General features: G+C 43.7%; 1 protein-coding gene across 6 annotated transcripts in view; it reads right to left on the minus strand.

The window, feature by feature from the left end:
- IRF2 (interferon regulatory factor 2) overlaps window positions 1–14,421 on the minus strand; it is a 39,503-nt gene extending 25,082 nt beyond the window's left edge. For 2 of the 6 annotated variants that reach the window (XM_054633950.2, XM_054633945.2), the window contains exon 1: window positions 14,119–14,418. The gene's annotated coding sequence lies outside the window, so the exon portion shown is untranslated. The other 4 variants (XM_054633951.2, XM_054633949.2, XM_054633947.2 and 1 more) reach the window with 4 other exon arrangements.
- Window positions 14,422–22,976: the final 8,555 nt, after the last annotated feature.

Here is a 22,976-nt window from a genome sequence, read left to right on the forward strand (position 1 = left end):
CTTGGCACCATCCTCCTCCACACTGCAGAGACCATGGATGGAGGCAGGGAGAGGAGCAGGGCCGGCTGGGAGGAAGGAAGGAGCAGAGGGGAGGTGCAGCACCAGTTCCTCCAGTGGCAAAGAAGCACCTTGTACTCCATCACCCTTCAGTCCCATCCCAGTTTTGCTGCATGCTAATGCTACTCTTCACATTGTCAGCCTTCTGAAGAAGTCCAAGAACTTAGCAGGCTTCATAGGAAAATTATTAATATTCCCAGAGACCCAAAAGTCTTTCTGGCATTATGTTGAAAATAATGCCTGTTTGTTTTTTCTTCTGGTTTCTCATGGTGTAGGAAAGGAAGACTAATCACCAAGAAACACAGTTAACTGAAGATGGGACCTCAGAAAGCTTTTTTTCACCCTATCTGAAAAGGGGAGCTCATTTAAGCAAGACTAACTGCTAGGATATCACTCTACAATTCTTAGTAAGGCATTCTTATTAATGACAGCCAGTCTTCAAAAATCAGTATTTTTAATCGTGCCTCCTACAAATGTATTAAGACGGGTAGCTGCACAAATTAATTTCCTTTTTCTTGCTCTATTTTAACCACTTAATATTAGAGGGGACCACAGTCAGGGGCATTTGCTGTTTCAGAGGTGGGAGCTTAAATATATCGATGGACATGAAGACATCAATAAAATTATTCCCAAACCAGTGGCAAGTGGGCAAGATATCAGCCCCAGCTCACTGGGATTTGCATAGAGGGGGAGCCCACTGGGAACCTGTGAAGAGCCATTCCCACACAAGAAGCATGGCCCATGGATTGGCTGCCACCACAGTTTATGGAGGGATTATTTTGATGTTCTTTGAAGCTTTAATCACTGCACTATTCATGCTAGTCCTGTGGTCAGTTCAGCCTATTTTTTGCAATGAGAAACTTCAAGAACACGGTGAAGGCTACTCCCCAGCAAGGTACAAACTGGTTGCAATATGCATATACACATATTTTCACTCCATAATGATTGATAAAGAGCTTGTAGTCCCTCCCTACTCACCACAAGAACATTCTAGTAAGTCTGACTTGTTTTTTCCTTCACAGAGATAACACTCCTGCCATACAGAAAGTGTAACCTTTGAGAATGAAGAGCTCTTCACTAGAATTACAGCAGCTGTAGACAGAAAGTGAAAGCAATGGCATGGCAGGCATTACATCTGAGCAGTACACTATGTTCTCTTTCCTTCAGTTTCACTCTGGCAGCATCTGGATAACTGAAAAGGCACAAAGGTTATCTAAAACCACAAACTATTCTGTATCTGTGGGTACTTTCTTAAAAGTATATTCCTATGGAACCAAAAAAAAACCCCAAAACCAAAAAACCTCTGGAAAAGCAGCTCTTCTTTCCCTATCACAAAGTACCCAGTTAAAAGATTTGTCAGTATATGGAAATATTATTAACAGCTGTGAAAAGTTATGGTGGGACAAGATCTTGGAGGCACATTTGTGAAGCAGGTCACAGCCTCTGCTCAAAGCTGTGGAAAAACATCTGTTCCTCAGAGGATATGTGCAGAACATTGCATGGTATCAATTTATCTTTTCTCTGCAAATACAGAATGGGTAATACTATTTTTTGAGAAGTTATCTTTACTTGTGCTTTGCTGATAAACTTTTAAACTACTCCCTTTGTTTACTAAGGCTGATGCAGTTAAGAAAAGCATCAATCATCCCATGTGACCAAAGAGATATGCTGAAATGAGACCATATGCTAAATTTAGCATTCAGAGAAATGGGTTCTGTATTTGTGTCTCTGCCAAGACTGTTCCAGCATACATGGAAACATGATCTTTTTTTAAAGAACAGTACTTGGAGCAAAATTCTGCTCTTTGGTCACAGACTGAACTCTGCTTTCATATAGGATTTTGCAATATGACCACCTTTTTCAGCTATTCTGCTGTGAATACCACTTTCAAACATTTCACCATCTGTACTCTGAGAAAAGCCCTGCTTAGAAGTCAAACTCATCAGAGGGATAGAGCCTTCTCTCAGGTAAAAAAACCTGTTAGACTCATCTAGCCAGAAATACTTCAGAAATGTGAGATTGACACTGAAAGGAAAACAGAAGTGCACTTTACTCAGTTGCTTTGACTGTGGACACCTGAATTTCCCCTGCCTGCAGTGTGTGGGGAGACAAGACCTCTGCCTGGTACCTTTCCTATATGCCATGAGGTGGAGAAGGATCTTACCACAGGTGCTGCAGAACATGCCTTCTTTCTGATAATCCCAAATTATCCTACATCTGTTGTTGGAACCAACGGCAAAACACTTCATTAAAGAGAAGTAAATGAGGAAAAATGGGTATTGCCATTCTTAGAGGTACAAGGCTTACAGGTTCAAAGTGAAATCCTCACTTAGAAATGAAGCAAGAAAACCCATAAAAGCCAGTAATAGACTTTCTGGACTCATAGCTAGTTAGAAAGCAAAACCTACACTCTCTGGTCTTTTAACTGCATGTAATGGTGCCTCTTTTTTCTTCACCATTATTCTGTCAGTGATGCCTTGATGAACAGGGAGGGATGGGGGAGACAACACTGGCAGATTTGTTTCTCACTAAGCACCTCTTGCTGTAAGCTCCATTAGAGTATTCACCATGGCCAGTCTGCTCCACAGACCCAGTTCCTGTGTTGGCTGTAACACCTTGATCCATATTGTAGCCACAGCAATATCTTTCCTGCTTTTCCTAATGTTTTGGTGGCAGCAGAAAAGACTGTGTCCTTCTTGTCCTTCACCAAGAGTTCACTGCAGCCAGGAAAGTGGTACCTTATTTACTCTGGTGCCTGCAGGAGGGACACAACTTCATCAAGAAAGGCCAGAAAGCCAAGAATTGGAGAGCAGGCAGGATGGGAGAGCACAGGGCCTGGGCAGAATGGTGTAAGGCATGGCCTGGCCATTAAGAACAACCTGTACAGGCAACCACCACGCAATACTTCACCTGCTTCCCTAGGTTCCCAAAGAAAACATGACAGGGCTACAACAGGACTATAGCTGCTAAGGGGAAAGCTTTGTGGGGTGAAAACCTGGGAAATCGAGCTCTCCATGACAGATTCATGCTAGCAACAGCTACCCAACCTTCCAAGGCCCTGCAATGCAGTGTCCAGGTTGTGCCCACCTCATTGCAAAGCAGATGGAGGAAGGAAGCATTCAGCATGCACTCCTCTCCTGCTGCTGTACCCAAGAACGATACACAAAGTACAACGAAGAAAAGCCCTTTTATCCTCAAGCAACAGAGGGCAAAAACAACCAACCCGTCTTTCCCTGAAAGCAAAACAAAAACCAAAGAAAACAAAGGCAAAAGCAACTTAAACATGTACTGAAATCAGCATTAGAGACTGTACATTAAACACGCCCAGGAAAATGTACTGTGAGAACTCACACTGTATATGGAGTGTGTTTCATCAGCCCTATAGCATTTCTGTTCCACCCAAAGGGTGTTAACATGCCCTGGCTGGGATTCAAACGTTACACATCAAAACACACTCTTTCCTTTGGTTTCCATGCAGAGCTTATTCTCCCTCAGCAGCAAAGACATGAGTTGTTATTTTGCAGTGATCTCAGGCTTCATTAAAGTTAGCCCTTGGATTTGCAGACTAGAAGTTCACCGAAGAGAATCCATCTTATTTTAATACAATAAACCCAGAAGGTTGCTCTTTTTTTGCTTCTGGACTTAGCCATGATGAAGCAAGGCTTCAGCCTCCCAGTACCCACAATGAAATTTCCCTTGTGATGGCTCTTTCTATCACAACACTTGAAGAACACAATGTGTGTGGCTGAGCACATCCACTTCTCTGGCATTGCAGCAACCTACATCAGCTGGGAATTTGGGCCAGGCTTTTAACAGATTGCTAAAGATCATCTCCATAGTATCCTTGCCACAATGCTCATCTGCACAAGCATGGATGTCTGATAGTCTGGTGACAATACAAAATGATTGCTTTAGTTTCAGCTTTACAAGAATACTTTGTTTCCTGGAGGTTTCTTTCATTTTTTTTCTCAGGTGTTCAGGGAGTGAAGATAGGAGATGCCAGAATCTGCTGGCATCAGGATGACAACACATCTTGCCAGCTCCTCCAGGAGTCTCAAAAGCAGCCATAAATCGATTATTTATAATCAGTTGAATATCTGATTAGTTTTCTTCTTAAGCTTTGTGTTACATCTGACGACTGACCATGATTTGTCCTCAGTATCTGGGATTTCTAAATATTTTTCTCTCAAGCGCTGCCTAAAAGAGAGGTGGTGACTTTCCTGTACTTCACTCAGACAAGTTTGGGAGGGGCTTGTTTACAACAAGAGATTTGTTGTCATGGTTGTCAGGGAGTAATTAATTCTTTGCATTGGAGAGTAGTTATCCTCAAAATAATCAATTTTATTCTGGAATTAAACACTCACATGTGAATCTACTCCTGAATACCCACAGGTAATTGCTGCTGCTGCTGCTTAGCTGTCATTTGGAATCCATGGAAGCCAAACTCTGTGTGTTCTTTAAAGCTGCCAGGAAAACTCAGCACTTGACACCTGATTCATAAAGAATTTTCCACCAAGGTGAAAACTAGAAGTCTATTAAAGCTCAAATAATTATAAACAATCACTTCACTGATGCAACTCGATGGCATGGTTCTGTTAGACCCCTGCATTCTCATGAGCTCCATGACTAGGTTTACAGGAGACATCCCTAAAACTCTTACGCAGTTTTACTACTTGGATCCCTCTGAAAGCAGTGGGAAATTTATGCATGCACATACCTGCAGGATCAGAACTTAAACTGTGAGAGTAGCTTTTAAAGCTTGGGCAGTCTTTATGTCAGTGTTCTGCCTAACATTCCTTTGCCTAAGTACAGGGTGAGTGCTTTATAGGGTGCTATACGTTAGAAAAGAGCCATCGTAAAACAAAAGTGCTTAATCTCATTGTTCCCACACTGATGGCTTGTGAGGCTCAGACAGGATTGCAAGAAGTCAATGATATTTTAGAGGCACTCATGGATGCAGAGAAAAATTATTCCCAACAGCAAACACTGAGAAACGTGTTCAAGGAAGAGTTTTCACATTCACTGGCCATGACCTGCACCTGATATAATCCACCTTTCCTGGACTGGGCTTGTTTCCCACAGCTACCTTTGTTTGTATAACATACTGTTCTGCAACACACAGCAAGAACTATTTGCACACTACACTGAAGTGTGATTTAATATTTGCTTAAAGCTTTCATTTTATTGTCTGGGCAAGGGCAGTTTCTACCACTGAAGTTAATAGCTAACCCACAACTATACCTTTGCTATCCAAACTTGTAATTGTTAGCACAGCACCCAGATCCAGCAGCAAAAGGCATAAACTACCTCTGCCTAACTTCACTGAGAGAAGCAAAAGCAGCCCTTTCAGCAATTTCTCCTATCCTTCTAAGAAAAGGTATTCAAGAAAAGTATACACTATTTCAGATTTGTAAGAAATACTCTAATGATTACTTAGACACTTTCTTTACAGACAGATCATGGCAGGCGCATACTTGGAGGTTGGGATCCTCTGAATCACCCACTGTGAGCTGGAAACATGTCTGTCACATGAACTTATTTACAGTTACAAAAATAGCACCATGAAAGACACAGATGTGTTGAGCACAAAAAATAAATTGAATTAGTTATTACAGAGATTCTGCTGGACACTGGAGAATTTAAGAAAGAAATATCTTTCTCTTGTACACACAACTGAAAGAAGTGCACTTAAAGTGTACTAAGTATTAAACGCTTGTACTTATGCTTGTTGAAATGATATGATCTAATGCTCCTTTTTCTAGAAGTGCTACTCTTTCCTATGCCACAGGACACACAGGATATGAATAGTTAATAGCATTGGTTACAAAATATGCTTTTAATTTAAAGGTTTTGTGCTGACCACAGACCAACAGCAATTAGCCTCACTTTGTGATCTGCAGCAGCTATTTCTATCTTGGAAGTTTCCTAAAATACTACTGAGCTAGAGTGAGGCAACTCAACTCATCTTCATTTCTCATCTAAGCTGCATAAATATTATTAAACTAAACAAAGTTAGACTTCTTTGTATTCTCTCATCAATCTCAAATCTCAGAATTGCTCTGGCATCCAAAAATTTTTGGTTTTATATGCTTGAATGCAATGTGTTCAAATGTGTGAGAATTGGACCTCTGGAAATAAAGTTTTTCATTTCACCCCAGCACAGCATTAGCAGAGCAGAGATTGTCCAAGCTTCTCGTCAACACCCAAGCTTTTTTTCAATGCAGCCCAGGAGCATGCATCTCTAATAAGAGAAGGAGAAATGAAATCTCAAATCTAAATAGAAGGAGAAATGAAATCTCAAATTAATGTATTTGAGATTACACAGCCATCCAATGTTTGCCCATCTTTCGACTAATTCACCAGGTAGTTCTCAACATCACAAAGTACATTCTAGCTGTTGACTGATCTGTGGAAATTGAGTGAAACCATTCACAGTCATTTCATACCATCAGCAAAACTGATACTGGATTACATCTTTTAGTTACCGTTGATTTGGCCCCAGTCTATGTGGATGACCTCAAAGGTGAAATTAAAAAAAAAAAAAAAAAAAGCCAACCATGTATTTTATACCAAATTTTATTAGCAACTCAAATCTCAACAAGACTAAAGCTCAAGTGCTCTGGCCAGCTGAGTTACTGACTCCCTTTCATCGTCCTGGATGTCATCACTTCCACTGTACTCTGTGTACATGTTTGCCACAGATTTCAAAACAGCACTTCTGTTATTGAAGAAGACACCACTTCCCATATTGCAGGACCTTTGCCCAGACCTCTGGCTGTGAGAAGTGGTATCTGGATAAACCAGGAGTGCAGCCCCTACCCTCTATTGTGTAGTTTGCTAAGGCAGTGCTGCCATGCAGCAGTCTAATTTAGATGACAGATTAAATAAATGGTAAAACTGAATTAATTTTTCAAGCTCTCATGCTTCTTTGCTCTGTGCTTATTTCATTTTTGCCAACTGGGAAATGAAAACCAACGGAGTCGGTTTCACTTTTGTTTATATTTGGTTTCAATTTTATCCTCAAGTTTTGCTTTCATCTTTTTCATGTAACACTGTTGGGATTTCAGATGCTGCAGGCAAACTCTCAGTAATTTAAAAACATTGCTCTCCTATCCTCCCTGTTTTCTTATTGCAGAACTATTTTTACCTTAAATAAACTTTTGAAGATGCTGTCACAATTTTAGAAAGTGTTTTGGGGTAGAGCTGTTTAGTTTTGATTTTACAGATTTATATGCCTCATCCAATTAAATTCAATACTTGACTATTTTCCACTTGATTAATGTCTCAGTTGCATATAAAGTCCTGAATACAGGAGTCAACAAAACACCTTAAAAGACAGCCAGTACACCAAATGCACAAAAGCCCATGCCATGCACGAAATGTGTTATGTGTATATGTGTTACATATACACACAAAATGCACATAAAGAGCTGAATTTATTGCTACCTTAGTTTATTAACCAACAAAGGCAGTGTCTTGCTTAGATAAAGCTGTAAGAGGCTTGCCTGGAATGCTGTCAAGCAACATGCAATATCAACAGAAATATCACAGTCCAGGCTTTGTCTTCTGTGCACTTATCAGGCCCTTCAAGTCACATATATCCCTCCATATGTATGAGAAAGCAGAACTTAACCACAGGTCACACTTTTCAAAACCAAATGCGTAAGCAACCCTTCCTTCTTTTGTGCTGCATTAATCTTAAGTATCTAAGTCTTTTAAAAGCACTTAAAATAATTTTACAGCAAAAGGGAAATGGTTGGACAACATCCACTGTCACGTGCAGTTCAGAACAAAGGACAAATTTAACCAGTTTTGACACACCTTAATGCCATTCCTAACACCAGAAATATGCTGGGAGCTACAAACCAAGCCTGTCAACGTTAGCTGAAAAACCATCAAACAGAAATATGCCCTCCTCTTTAATAGACAGGAATATGAAAATTATTACTTCCAAGCTTATCTTGAAAGATAGCAACCTATATAGCAACAATTGAATGTTAAAATAACTTAAGAGTTAAAATTTAAATTCTGCACCTGGGGTGAAACACTATGCCACATGCAGGCAGATTTGCTCCTGGATGTGTGTCCAAGGTGCAACAAGATAAAATGTTTCCTTTGTCCTAAAGACTGCTGTACTTGATTTAATGCAATCTGCTCCAAAGCAAACAAAGGGATCAGAAGATTTCCGGCATACAGAAAGCTGGGCTTGCAATATATTACAAACTGAGAAATCAAACATTATGTACTGCTTACCACTTCTTTCTTTCTTCTCTGGGTGATTCAAAAAACCAGAAATTTTACATGAGCTTCCAAGAAATTGCAAACATATCCAGCACTAACTGTAAGAGCAAATTTTAAAATCTTTTCACAGTTTATTAATAAGAAGTATGTGCTGTACAATGTATTATTTTTGCTATATACAAACTATCTTAATTTTATATATATGTAGATACGTAGGTATGTACATCTATATATATATATTTACATACATGTAGATTGATATTAAACTCTAAACTGTTCTCATGGATTCCATTCCACTAACTGTTAATTGTTGATTTCAGGTTTTTTTAGTGGCTATTTTCATCTTAACACAAGAGTTTACACATAGTCAATACAAAGAAGAACCTTCATACATTCCAATAAAACTTCTGAAAAAAATGAAACCAAAACAAAACCAAAAAACCCCAAGAGGAACTTATTTAATTAAACGGAATAATATTTTGCATAATGCTATTCATACATGAGGAATATGCACCTTAACAAATCTGTTCCTCTCATTCACTGTATCCAGAATCTTTTAAGCTTACTTATTCTTTTGTTTTGCACTTGAGATCTCAAAGGACAAACCAGAAAATGTTTTGCACTAATCACAGTTTGTAGCAGCACTAGCTACAATAAAACTTCTGTAAACACTGTATCATGGTTTATGTCCTCAATATCACAATCATTGCAGGCCTTTGAAGAATCAGGTTTCAAAAGAACAATCTTTACAAATGAGACACAGAGATAAGCAGGAGTAACACCTGATTAGTGTTGTATCTTTACCAAGAAACGGACCATGACTTTTAATATATGATGCACAAAATCCAAGCTGAGGTTCTAATCCTGCAAATGTCAGAGGAATTTTGCAGGGGTACCATTCCAATGCAGTGTTGAATGCATACAGGATACACTTTACCTGACTGTAACTGGCGTCAGGTTAGCAAGGGCTGGGGTAGCAAGCCCACATTAAACAGGATCATCATAGGCTATTTTTTCCCCTGGAAGTTTGGTAAAATCTTATGCCACAAGTTTCCCATAACAAAGGGCAATAAATGGCCTTGCTTCTCTCTGCTATCTGCAAATGTTTGGTAGCTTATGCTTCTCAGTGGAAATTTCTACTAGCAGTTTTCAGCAATGATTCTTGATCAGCATCTGCAGTAATTCTCTGTCAGCAGTCAGTGCCCAAAATTTGATACTGAACTGTCCTGACTGCTAAGTTGCACAGCAAGTTTCTCTCCAAAAGACTGACTAATCACTCGTGAACCCGAGTAAACCCCTGACAAACACGCAGTGGCTGTGAGCACCACAATTTACGTATTGCAGGACGAGCATCTGTTTTTTTGAAGTTGCCTCCCAATTGTTTTATTTGGGTCTCATTTATCTTGCCTCTTCACTTTCTTCATGACACTAATGATTTTAAAGAATATCCCCACGGTCCCTTCAGTCACATCTTTTCCAAGCTACTTGCTCTTTCACAAAAGCTCATTGCTACCCTTCATCATCTTTGACATCCTCCTCTGTAGCTCAGCAAATTTCACTACTTCCTGAATCGGGAGAGGGGAGCAACATGGATTTGTAGTGGCACGATGGTGCTTTTTATTTCTTTTTTTAACTCCTTCCTAATAATTCCTAACCTGTCCTGTCCTTTACTAGCCACATCTTGGCACAGAGCTTATCTTTTCATTGGATTATACAAGCTGTATGATTTTTTTTCCTGAGTAGAAAGTTCATGCTTCATTTTTGTGTATAGAAAATTAGGATTGCAATCCCTTCCATGTGTATTACACTGAAATTGGTCTGTACTGAACATCTGCAAACTTACACCCACACTTTCAAAATAAGATTCTTCTGCAGACTTTGTGGTTCAGCCTTTAGGATTTTCATGCTCCAAATGAGTTAATAGAACTGGAAAACTTGTCACATTCCCACCTATCCCTTCCTCCATCCCTTGAATCGCACAGGCCCCGGGCAGACTTGGGGTGAGGAGTACAAACTCTTTTCAATGAGCAAACTGGCCATGACTACACAGCCCAAAGCAAACTGATCCCACCTTGAAGCTGGCCCTGCTTTAGTAAGGACTGCACCAACCAGACAACAGCTCAGCAACACCTTCAGAGAACGCCAGAAGAGTCATGACACTCAACTCCCTGGCAACATAAGCCAGGCCTAGTCTTGGTCATTGTTTCACATTTATACCCATGTTCACTAGTCCCATTCACTAACCCTTGGCAATCAACCAACCAAACAAAAATGCCCATCCTCGAGTTCTGAGTCTCCAGAGAAACCCTGGAAAAGGGACAGCTCATTTGTTACATTCTATTTCTGGAGCATCAAAGCAGGCCTACACAAGGAGTTATACACAAGAGGCAACATTTCAGCAACTTTCCATTTCGGTTGTTTCAAAACTCTGCAACAAGTATCACCTCCTGCCTTCTGCTTCATCCTTCCCAATGGTTTGTTCTCATACCCTCTCTCACCGACACTTGACTTTGGAGAGCCCCCCGACATGTTCACTCCTTTAAAAAAAGAGAAAGCCACTTGCAAAAGAATCTCTTTAAACTCTTTCTCGGTGAAGCAAGGCTCAGAGAATTTGTTTCACTCTTACACTGACTTTATCTTCCTTGGGCACTCCTTCTACACATGGATAACTTATCAGCAAGCTTCCTGGGTTTGATGAGCTGCAAAGAGTATATTCTAATTGTTCTCATGCCTTTAGCTGCATGACTCTTTGGCTTATCTAACTGTGTTTGGCATTTGTTATGTTCTTTTCCACCTTTCCCATTTGAAGACAAAATCTTAACATTTGAAAGAGGTCTTTTTACTTGTACTGATCTACTTTACTTTGCTTGTCAGCCTGCTCAGCTTTTTTGGTATTTTTGACAGCTGACACACAATTGCTTTGAGCATTTACTATTAGTGTCTTTGAAGAATTACATGCCACTTGCAACAATTTTACACTTTTGGCTGCCTCTCACCATTTGATGAGCTTCTTTCCTTGTTATATGAAGAACTACTTTGGAAGAGTAAACACTGTCACAACAATCCTTGCCTTTGCAGCTCCTGAAACAACACTGATTTTAAGGACATTATGAACAGAGTCATGTCAGAACTTGCTGGGATTTTGAATGCAAAATTCTGAATTTAATTCTTGCTGGCCAGTACCTTGTCCAGAGTTGTTTCCCCCAGTGTATCTGTACAAGCTACACCCAGAAAGTAGGGTTTTTTGGCACCTGGGCAAATTTCATGTTGGACCATGACATAATCTACACAGCGGCAACTGTGGCCCCTCATTGACAATCATATTTTCTACTCTTGGAATTTCTCTACACTCCCTTTATATGCGACAGTTATTGCCAACATCTAGGTTGGGCAGTCACATAACCCTAATCTCTCTGCTCTTCCTGCACAGGTCTAGGACATCAGGACATGGGACCCTGTGTTACTTCCCCAAACAGTTATTTCCTCCTTAACAAAAAGTTTCCCACATTATGCGTGTGCAAGCTACTCAGTCCTACTCAGTCTCCATGCATCCACAAAGTTTTTGATGCTCCAAGTATTCTACCATGAAGATGTTTTAACACCATGAAGGTGATGCATCACTTCAAGAGAGAGTATCATGGCAAACCTTACAATCCTTATCCATCAGCTTTTTCCCACTGTTTGGTTTTTGAACATATAGTATAATATATACTGTATATAAGCGCACATGTTTTCATTGAAGGCATACATAACCTGGCTGCAAATTTATTTACATAAAGCCTATTCTTCTAATGTAGACTCTATTTATTCAAATAAAGATTTTTATTTTCTCTTGAATCTTAGTAGAGTTTTTTCTTCATAATTTTTTCAACTCTGTATTAAAATTGCCCCTAACTCCACTTGGTCCCACACATTTAAGACCTTTCCTCAATGGAGAAAGGGGCCTTTAACCCCTCCTTCCTAATAGCCTGCATGTTACTTCTCATACCTCTTGGCTACCCATTTCCACACAGCATGGTCTGTGATGAGCAGCTCTTCTCTAGAGACTGACTTGACAGCTCCTAAAATCTGTCACTTCTGTCATCAGCAAGTAACTGGGTAGCAGTTCTAATACATGTGCCAAACAATAATAGTGACTGACTGCTCTGCCTGCCTCTGCCAACCTGCTGGGACCCCCAGCCTCAGGGAGGTAACACAGGGCTCACAGGCTGACACCTTGCCATGCCTGTACCTCACTGAAGAGCTGCAGTGTGGCACATGAAGTGATACTGTGCCTAAGAAGGTGGAGCTCTCACACCTTTCATCATGGCTTACCAGCAAAAATAAAGGGGCACATGAAGTAATTCCCCGGCAGCATGTTACCAACAGGGCCAAAGAAGGACACTGATGCATCTGAAGGGGCTGGCAGCAAAGAAAGACTGCGATTCAGACTGAGACCATCTGCTCAGAGATCAGTTCTGCTGCTTTTGTGGGACTGTCTCTGTGTTAGGGTGAATTTAAATCTTGCTGCTCCACTCCCTTTTTATGGTACTAACACAGGCGTTCTGCAAAGATTGTTAAGACTTAAATAAAATAACTGTCAACTTAAACACGTTGTATTTCATCTCCAGAAACTGAGGTTTTCTTTTACAACTGCTCATACCTTCAAGAGAATGCTGTCTGCAAGACCTGAGCACGGTAAGATGGGCTATAAATTACAACCGTACACTCACCGGAAGGAAAGTTCTGCACCCGGAATTCCATTATCTGAGCTCTGTGTCTAACGAATTAAGGTTAAGACACAGACTCTGCTGCTTAGGCGCTCACACTAATCAAAACGAGAGTTAAAGACCTAAGTACCTCTGGGAATCTGGGCCGAGGGATCCAACCTTTCAGGTACTTGCAAATTCGATCCCAGCCATGGCAAGACGCTGGACATTTGACCCTGCGTACTGCGCACAAAGGAAATCCTTGATGCTAACTTCCCTCTGGGGTCAGACGGCAGCGCTGGGCTCCGCTCGCTAGCGTGGGGCAGGACAGCGCCTGCCGAGGCGGCCGCGCCGCCGTGCCCGCACGGGCGGCCCTTCCCGCAGGGAGCCGAGCGCCCGCGCCACTTCCTCCTTCCGCTGCTCCCGCGGAACCCGCCCCGCCGTGTCTGCCCCTCCGCACTGCCACGGCCGTGCCCTCACGAGGGGGGATCCCGATCCCGGTCCCGGTCCCGGCTGCCTCCCGGGCCCGGCGGGCGGCGGCGCTGAGGGCCGGGGAGGGGCCCCGCCCCGCGCTTGTGTAACGGGCGCTCGGCGAGGCGGGCCGGGCCCCGCCCCTTCCCGCCCCCGGCCCGCGGGGGCAGCGCCCCCCCCCCCCCCCCCGCACCGACCCCCGCCCGCGGCCCCTCCGCCCGCGCCGCCGCCGCTCCCCTGCCCTTCCCTTCCCTTCCCTTCCCTCATCGGAGCCACCGTGCCCCCGGCCCCGCAACAAGTGCGGGGCCCCCCGGCCCGGCCTGGCCCGGCCCGCGCCGCGGCCCTCCCGACCCAGCGCCCCCGCCTTTGTCTGTGCGCCCGAGCTGCCTCCCCACCCGGGAGGCGGCGGTGCCCCCCGGCCGCTCCATCTCTGCCGCGGCCGCCTCTTCCCTTCCCCCCCAGTTCTCAAACGTAGCGGCGGAATCGGGCTCGGCCCCGGTCGCTGCAGCCCGACCTTTTGTTTTTAAAACCGATGCGCATCTGCCCGGGAGCCCCCGCTGCCCCGCACACGGAAGAAGCAGCAATGCGGAAAAATAAAATGAAAATTAAACGCGAAGAAAAGAATAAATAGGAAAAAAAATAGAAAATAATTCAAAATTACCTTGCCGGCCCGTTTTCGCGGCCCTTATATAATTCCTCAAGGTTACCTCCGTTGCCAGGGGACACGAAATGGAAATGAAAACAGCCGCTGAATAATCGCGGGAGCAAAACTAAAAGTTCAGTGCCTCCGCCCGGGCGGAGAGAGGGCCAGATCGAAAGCAAAACAAGGAGAGGAAGCGGCGAGGCCGCCGGCGCTTGGAAATCCCCCCGCCTCTCCGCCGGGCCGGGCCGGCCGCGCAGGCGGCGGGGGCAGGGCTGCGGCGGCAGGCGCGGAAGCGCTGAGCCCGTCACCGCCGCGCCGGGGCACGGCACAGCACGGCACGGCACGGCACAGCGCCGGGGCACAGCACAGCGCCGGGGCACGGCACGGCACAGCACGGCACGGCGCAGCGCAGCGCCAGGGCACGGCACAGCACAGCGCCGGGGCACGGCACGGCGCGGCACAGCCCGGGACTCCGCCACCGACCCCCGCCCGGCACCGGCTCCCGCAACACGCGCTGGGCCCGCAGGGCTGCACCGAGAGCCGGAGCCAGCCCCGGGGAGCGAGGAGCGAGGGAGCGCTGCTCTGGGACGCACAAACCCAGCGCTCAAAGCAGGTTTTCCCGGAGACCAGAGAGGAATCCCTGCCGCTCAGCTCCACCAGCACGGACTGAATCGCTCCTTACGCCTCTAGCCCCTCTGCTGAGGTGGGAGTCTTGGTTTCGGTCTGGTACACGCGCATGCGAGAGCTGTCATTGCCTTTGGAAAAGTACAATGTCGTAGTTCCACAACGAGGACAATTACAGATCAGATCCTTTGAACCCAGCGAGGCTCAAGCAGCTGGCTTACTTCAAGAGAGAGCTCTTGGATTTCAACGGATTTTGCAAACTCCGTTAGTTATGGAGTCAATGTAGAGACCAAAGCTTTCTACAGGGTTTTGATAATCCCGATTCAAACTACAGTAAATAAAATCCACTGAGGTTGCAATGTGCCATTCCTAGCTCTAGCCATAAATGAGAAAGGAAAAGAGCACTTGGAGGCTGGCGGAGATATGAAATGTAGTCATTTCAAAGGGCTGTATATGGAGACAGAGAGGTGTATATATCTCCCTCGCACACATATCCATCTATGTGTGTGCTGTATGCACAAACATCCAAGGCACTCAGGTAGCCAAGCGGTGCAGCTCCCTGTGCTGCACACGATGCACGGGCTGGGAGAAATGCTGGGACCCCAGTGTTGTGCAAGGAGTGGCACAGGGGAGGGGTCAAGGAGCTGCGTGCTCTCCAGCCGTACAGCAAATGGAGGGGGAGCTGTTCTCCAGGTGCTGTGGGCACTGAGGATCCATTGTGGGAGCATCCCTGGACATGCAGAGGACACCAAGCTAGCAATGAGATAGGGAGTCCACCCTTGTGGGTGACGAGACCTGCTGTTGTGAAAAGGCTTTCCTTGCACTGAGAACATAATCACAAAACAAATTAGGTTGGCAGAGACCATGTCAGCCATCTACCACCTCCCAAAAAACCACTGCGGCCTAGAAGGTGACTGTGGTCCACATGTGCACCAGTGAAATAGGAAAGGTCAAGGAAGAGGTTTGGGAAGTAAGACATAACATGCCAGGTAGAACAGTAAAATCAAGCATCTCCTTCTAAACTTCTCTAGAAACATTCCCAGCAGTAAGGAGAGATCCACATTCGTGTGCAGGGACACAGGTTCCCAGAGCAGGGGCACAAGAGAAGCAAGAAAGGTCCTACTCACATGGCTGATACTCCCAGAAGAGACTGATTTTCCACGAAGCCACAGAGGAATGAGAATGAGGGTTATGGGACACCTGGCTCAGATTGGCATGTTGACTGAATAGATGTGCAGGGAAAGGAAATATTCAGCAAGACATGGTAGTGACAGACCACAGCTTATGTAGGAGGGTCAGACCAGGCTGTGGCTATAGGGCAAGGGACTATGAACTCCATGACAAAATAACAGTGAAATCAGAAAACTCCAATAACTAAAAGCAAATTTTCACAGACTGAAGGTCTAACTAGGATAAAGGTAGGGTATTAGTGCCCTCTGACCAGGCTAGAGATAGTTGCTATGGCCAGGTTGGATTAGAGAGGAGTAAAGTGATTGAAAATGAGAAATTTCTAATCAACTAGTTCCCACTCAGAAATAAGATCTATCAGTTGCAATAACTCATGGAAGAATTGGTTCAGCACTCAGAAGCTGTCCCAAAGCTGGTGGAAGATGGCAGGATGAAATGCAAAGAACAGAATGGGGAGGGCTGAAACATGCTTCCATTGCTCTGGCCCATGTGTAACAGGAACAGCAAAGATCCAAAGAAAAGCAACAAACATAAAGAAAAACATGGAGCCATCCTGATGTTAGAGTAATACAAGGATTTAAGTGACCAAGATTATACATGATGGAGAAGTGATAAACAACAGAAAACAGTCAGACCAGAGAGAATAATGAGTAGAGAGGGGTAGGGGTGGATTATTTGCTTGCTTTTCTAATATAAGAATTAGAGAGCATCAAGTGAAACTAGCAGGTGGCCAATTTAAAGCAAACAAAAGGAAGTGGATCTTCATGCAGTAGGTAATTAAACAGTAGGACATCCTCCTTTGAGGTGCCAGTAGTTCACAGGGGATCCCAAAAAAGCACCTGTACACATTCACAGAACAAAAAATCTCCACAAGGTCTATTAAATGCAAAGACACCAACTCTGCTGCAAACAGCCCCCAAAGCCACAAATTTCTAGGGGCTAAAACCTCTTTGGTACCCTTCAAAAAGTCCTACCTGAATAGAAATGCCTGCAAATGGTTCAGTGCAGGAATGCTACTCCAACACCTCCCTCCAAGCAAAGAGTAGAGAGACTTGGGCTGGCTTTTGCAATACTCAGACGTTGCTATTTTTTCTAGTATGAGCTTTTAATTTGTTTGCAGAATGAGCCAGCTGTGAAAAATACTGTAGTTTATGTATCAGTAAATATTGTGTAGAAAAAATACCATCATTTTAATACTCTAATGTCTCATTCAGTGAACACTAAGTGTCATTGCTATGAATTACATGAGTTGGTTTTGGTCAAAGGAAACAGTGAGCTTCCCTGAGACACACTAGCCAAGCCATGGGGCAGAATTTGCAGCTCGCTCTTGCCATTTTCTCCTACCACCTTCACCTGATCTCAGTGGAGCACATTCAAGATCTTGATGCATTTTGTACATTGACAAAGGCCTTTCCCTACACAGCTCCTAGCACCACAAAATCAGAAGTTATACCAGAAGTTAAATCTTCTGTTGTGATTCCTTTTTTTAATGCTGAAAGGTAATGGGAATGGGCAGCTTTAGTTTTCTAAACTTAACTTTCAGCAGTGACTCTTTGCCCCCACAAAGAGACTTTACCTCACCTCTTGTGACTTTGCTGTTTCAGTGAGATATGGCAGCTTTAAAATCAGAGAATTTAACCCAGAAGCATCACGTATCCACTGCCTTTCTTCTGCAGAACTGCCAAAGTTTGCAACTTATTCTTTTAACAACCTTCTTTAGGGATCTGGCTACTGGAATTAGTTGCTTCCATTAGCATCCTGCCTTTTCTTCACAAATGAGTCTCTTTTTCTAGCCTGGAGTTCATTTCTGTGAGAAAAAAATTTCAGACTGGGAATCCCTTAAGTTCCAGAAGGTAAATAAATATGCAATATGCCAGCCATTTTGGTGTGGATTTTTGTTTGTTTTTGTTTTGATTGTTTTGTTTTGTAAGTTTAATAGTATTTTTGAAAAGTTTAATAACATTACATCTTCCCTTTCTGGTCCTTTTCTTGTGGGTTTTGCCCTGTCTTTACATTGAGCTGACATAGTTTTTGTTCTTAAAATCACTGTCACAGGCATTGGTACTATTCATAAGTAGAATTAGAAAAAGTGAATTTTCTCATGGAGCTGGGACTCAAGCTTACCTACTCCCTTACAGCTGACCTGTTTATTTTTCTGATACATTAAAGTGGGAAAGCTAATTTATGTTACAGGACAGTATCAAGAAAATAAATCAATTGCAAGAGTCATATAATTCTTACTTTAATAATATTACCCACATCTTCCTGAGTGCCTACGTTTTGGAGCAAATCCACCCATGGGATATTTCCCTTAGTTTTGGTTGGGCTGGGCCAGCAGGGACACCCACCTATGAGAGGCTTAACAGGGTGCCTACACTAGTGAGTACTTCTCAGCTCTCATATTCCAGCTGTGCTGTTCTTCTGATTGCTAAGAAGTGAGATGGTGGGAGTATGGCTTTGTTTTTATTGGTAATAATTACAGAAAACTGTTCCAGATGGAAAAATCTATTTGCTCAGACCAGATCTCTAAAGAGTAGCTTTTCTAAACTGCAAAATGAAACTTTTCTGTTGCAATTCAAAGCCTCTTGTACTTTCAGGAAAGCCAAGTGTCTTCACAAAGGTGTTGTTTTATCCAGCCCTTAGCAAATTCGGTCAGAAAGAGCCAAGAGATAAAGCAATAACCTGTGACAGACATTATTCTATTAAGAAATTGTTATGCCTTCCCAATCACAATGGTCTGGCTGCAGCCAGGTGCTGCAGGAGGACAGGTAACTGGGAAGAGCCTGTCCCCTGAGCCCAAACCAAACACATGACATTGCAGAACACTATTGAGGACTATAGTGCCTGTTCATATTACTTGTCACTGCTTTTATTTGGTGCACTACTTCAGCCCATGGCTCTGCCAGCTCAGCTGCTGGACACAATTCACTTTATTTAATAGGAGACAAGAAAGGGAACCAGGAATTTGCTTAACAGCATTGTGAGGTGGTTTTGGCCCACACAGCAAAATTTAGGGAGGAAAGAAGTCCTTTAAAAACACATAACAGCATCTTGACATTTCAGGGCTGGAGTGGAGTTTGGCAGAGACAGCCTGGATGGGAGGCAGGCTGCTTCAGCAGATCACACCTGAAAGTGATCCTGCTTAGCTCTGCTTCAATAGAGTGTTTCAATGAAGTGGAAACTTTTATGGCAATTTTCCCAGTGAAACTGAGGTAGAATATAAAGAAAAGTGATATGTTGTCTATTGGCTTGACAAAGCAGAATGAATATGTTTCTTCACGATAATAATCAGGTATTAGGAGCTTTGCTTCTCCACATGTATGAACACGTCCTTTGATTTATTAATTAAAAATGTATTTATTGTTTAAAATAGCTCAATTCTCTTCATAGAGGGGAAAGACACTTTTCTCTTTTCGCCTTCCTGTTTGTAGTGGATTTTCACATTAAAAGACTTTGCAGGGATATGCATTGCAGAAATGTTCACCAGGCACATTGCCCCATCAATCACTCTCCCAAACAGATGATATTGTTCCTTAAATCCTGCCATGGTCCCACGGCTTTGTGGGGAGAAAAGTTCCACCCCATGACAGGGGTGTTTTCCTGCCCTCCAAAACTGCAGGACAGGAGGACAGAGGGAGCCAACCATGCACTGGACTTACCCCAGACTGTGCTGGGCATCCCCTGACAGATGGACAGCCAGCATCCCAGCTCCCAAACCCACTTGTCATGGTCCATGCCAGTGCACCCCTTGGCTGGGTGATGGGGGCTGTCGGGGACCACTGCCCATCTCAGAAGGAGAGGCAAGAGGTGCTGGGATGTCACCTCACTCACCTCCCAATGGTGAAGGAGGCATAGGGGTGTCAAAAAGGGGGGTCCTCCTCAAGAGGTTTCCTGCTGAAAAAAGAGGAAATTCTCTGTGTGCCCCCCAGCTTGTCAGACCCTGCAGCAGCCTCCTATGCTACAACTTTGGGGGGCTATTTAAATATAGCTCCAGCCTTTCCTCCTTGGTGCACTCTCCAGCTCATACTGCAACACCACCCAATGTGACCACAAAAAGAGAAAAAAAACGAGGGACCCAGTTATAAACAGTTAATTTAAGGCTTTTCTATCTGAAGTTAAAATGGTCACTATGAGTTACAAATTTGTTTTCAACTCACCACTGTCTTTAAAGCTTTGGCTCTTTCACCTTTTCTAATCAGTGTTTAATTATTAACAAAAGGGTAATTTTTGGATAGCATGTCCTGTCTGCTGACTGCCTTCATGTATGTGGCCTGGCAACGCTGATCTCCAGAGTGCTTTTCCATACCCTCTGCACACCCACCTGACCATCCTCTCAAAGCAAGAGCAGATACAGCATCTTTTGGATGCACTACTAGCTGAAGCTGAGCTCCTCTGCTGCACCTCCAGTGCTGGCTTGTCGAGTCCAGCAAGTTAATTTTCTGAAAGGCAGCAGCTGGCCCTGCTGAGCTGTTTCTGTAATGCAGCTCATCCATGACTCATGTCTCCTGTAGCCCATCTTGCTGCATTTCTTTTTTGACAAGTCATTTCTGCCACTCTGGCCGTTGCCCTGCTCTCAGGTTTGCTAAGCCCACAGAAGTGAGGCTTTCAGAAGTGAGTGGATTATCAGTGTCAGGGTCTGAATAAGAAACCTTTCATGGCACAGTAAAAGCTGACATCAATTTTAGGTAATCTATTCCCAGAATCTTCCATTGCTACTGATGTCTTGATAGGGTTACAGGGGTGTTATGTGGCATATTTTGAGGAAACTACCTTGAGTTCTTCAGCTCCCTGCTGTAATGCAGCTGGAAAAATGCTGCGTTGGTATCCAAGTGCAAGGGATCTCAAAACCATGGACAGGGCTGCTTTATCACTTTAAAAGAAAGAGGTCGTGGGAGGGTAGGGTGGAGGAAAACTCCTGGCTATTAATAGAGAACATGAGTAGGAGCTTTATTTTGAATGGCTTCTTTAATTAGTGACATGCAATGCAGAGGCAAGGCTCGTGATGCACTCTACCTGCTGACTTCCCAAGCACAGATCAGAGAGAGGCAGACAGATAAAAGACCATTGCCATGCAGGGGAGGTTTGAATAGGCCAAGCTAAAATGCCCAAATTAAAAAATAACCAGGAGATCAATCAGCCTTGATCTTCAGAGGGACTGTCTCTTAAGGTAGGCTAGTGGAGTCAGTGCCAGCTCAGACTCAGGAAATTTAAGTTACCTTCCCAGTCTTACCTGCCTGCTGTGAGTTTTCCTCATTACCTTTATTTCTCTCAGACTACGTGGAGGATAAGTTCCCAGAGATAACAGCTGTCTCTTCTTACTCAGTGTTACAGTGTCTGGTACAATAGTGTCTCTGTCTCAGGAATCCTGCTCCTCTGCAGTGCTACAAGAAATACTATTGCTTTGTATGGTGGTTCTCCAGTAGCACAGTTAATTTGTGTTTGTGTTTTTAGAATTTCAAATAAATCAACAACAATCAGAAGCAACAATGTAGGCAGTGTAAATCTAGGAGAAAGGTTGCTTCCTTAGCTCTGTAAGTCATGGCATGACACCTGGACCCATGAACCCAACTGGATTTCAGTAGTACATTATGACAGTGGGACTATTTTGAAAAACATAATTCAGGTGCTTGTGGTCACTATTTGCACCTTGCTTTCAGTAATTACATGTGGGGTGGCAAATCCTCCTTCTAATGAAAGGAATACTCCACAGGTATGCATGTTATGATGCTTATAAGCAGTAACCAACCCTGCAGGAAAGCTTTAGTATGCAGATACCAAGAGGAGAGGCAAGAGTAAACAGCCACCAGGCTGAGGCAGAGTTCCTTCTTTCACAGTAAAGTAGTTCCATGGGAATGCTGACTCACCTGCTCCCCGTATAATAGAGGTGGAGAAAAAGCAATTATGTATAATTTCAGTGCATTTCTTTTCCTCCTGCACTGCCATTTCACTTGTGGAATGGATCTGGCTGAAGAGTCAAGAGCTCTCTGTATATGAAGGCCTTAAAAAATTATACCTTGGGCTGGATTCATAAAAGTTTGATAAGCAGATGCTAATAGTGCCCAGTCAACTTCAAAGGAAGGGAAGTGTTTCACTGCTTGACAAGCTAAATCTTAATGCACATAAACCTGTTGTAAACAGTGTGTGGAATAGCTGCAGAGAACATTTACGCAAAAGCTGTTAGAAGATCTGCTGGCAGTGTTTGTGCAGACTTCCCCACTCTTTTCCAACTGAACTGCGTATTTAAGGTTTTCATCACATTCTCTCCTCTTTCTTCCCAGCCTGGGGAATCTTGTTCTTCTTCTTGAAAGCAGAACATTTCAGCTCATCTGCAAGTACTTGCTCACCTTCTGGTACAGGTTCATGACCAGTTATCCAAAGCAGTGTGACTTTTAGCACCTGGCACTCTCTGCAGCAACATTTCACTTCACTGTTGAGAAGTCACAGCCTGCCCAGCCAATGACTTCTCTCCCTTGGCCAGAGCCAAATACCAGTGCATTGAATGGTTTCATGTGCAAAAGGGAGCAGACATGGAAGATAGCTCTGAGGACAGCTTCACTACATGGCCTATCATCACATCTGATTACTCATGTCAAGAACTTCAGCTATACTGTTGCTTTCCTGTCCCTCAGCTTGACAGCACAGCTAAACTATAACACCAACCAGAACTGATCAAGATACACTATTGTTTTTTCTCCTTAAGTCACAGGTCTGGATTAATAAAATCAATATAATGGCTTGGGTTGGAAGGGACCCTACAGATCATCTAGTTCAAACACCCTTGCCATGAGCAGGGACACCTTTTCTTAGACCAGATTGCTCAGAGCCTTAAACAATCTGGCCTTGAACACCTCCAGGGATGGACCATCCACAACTGCTTAGGGCAACTTGTTCCAGTGCCTCAGCACCCTCACAGTAAAGAATCTCTTCATACCATCTAATCTAAACCTGCCCTCTTTCAGTTTGAAGCCATTCCTTCTTGTCCTGTCACTACATGTCCTTGTAAAAAGCCTCTCTCCATCTGTCCTTAGGTCCTCTTCAGGTACTGGAAGGCCTCAGATAGGTCA

This window comes from Agelaius phoeniceus, chromosome 4 (genome assembly GCF_051311805.1).
Source record: "Agelaius phoeniceus isolate bAgePho1 chromosome 4, bAgePho1.hap1, whole genome shotgun sequence".
NCBI classification, from domain to species: domain Eukaryota; kingdom Metazoa; phylum Chordata; class Aves; order Passeriformes; family Icteridae; genus Agelaius; species Agelaius phoeniceus.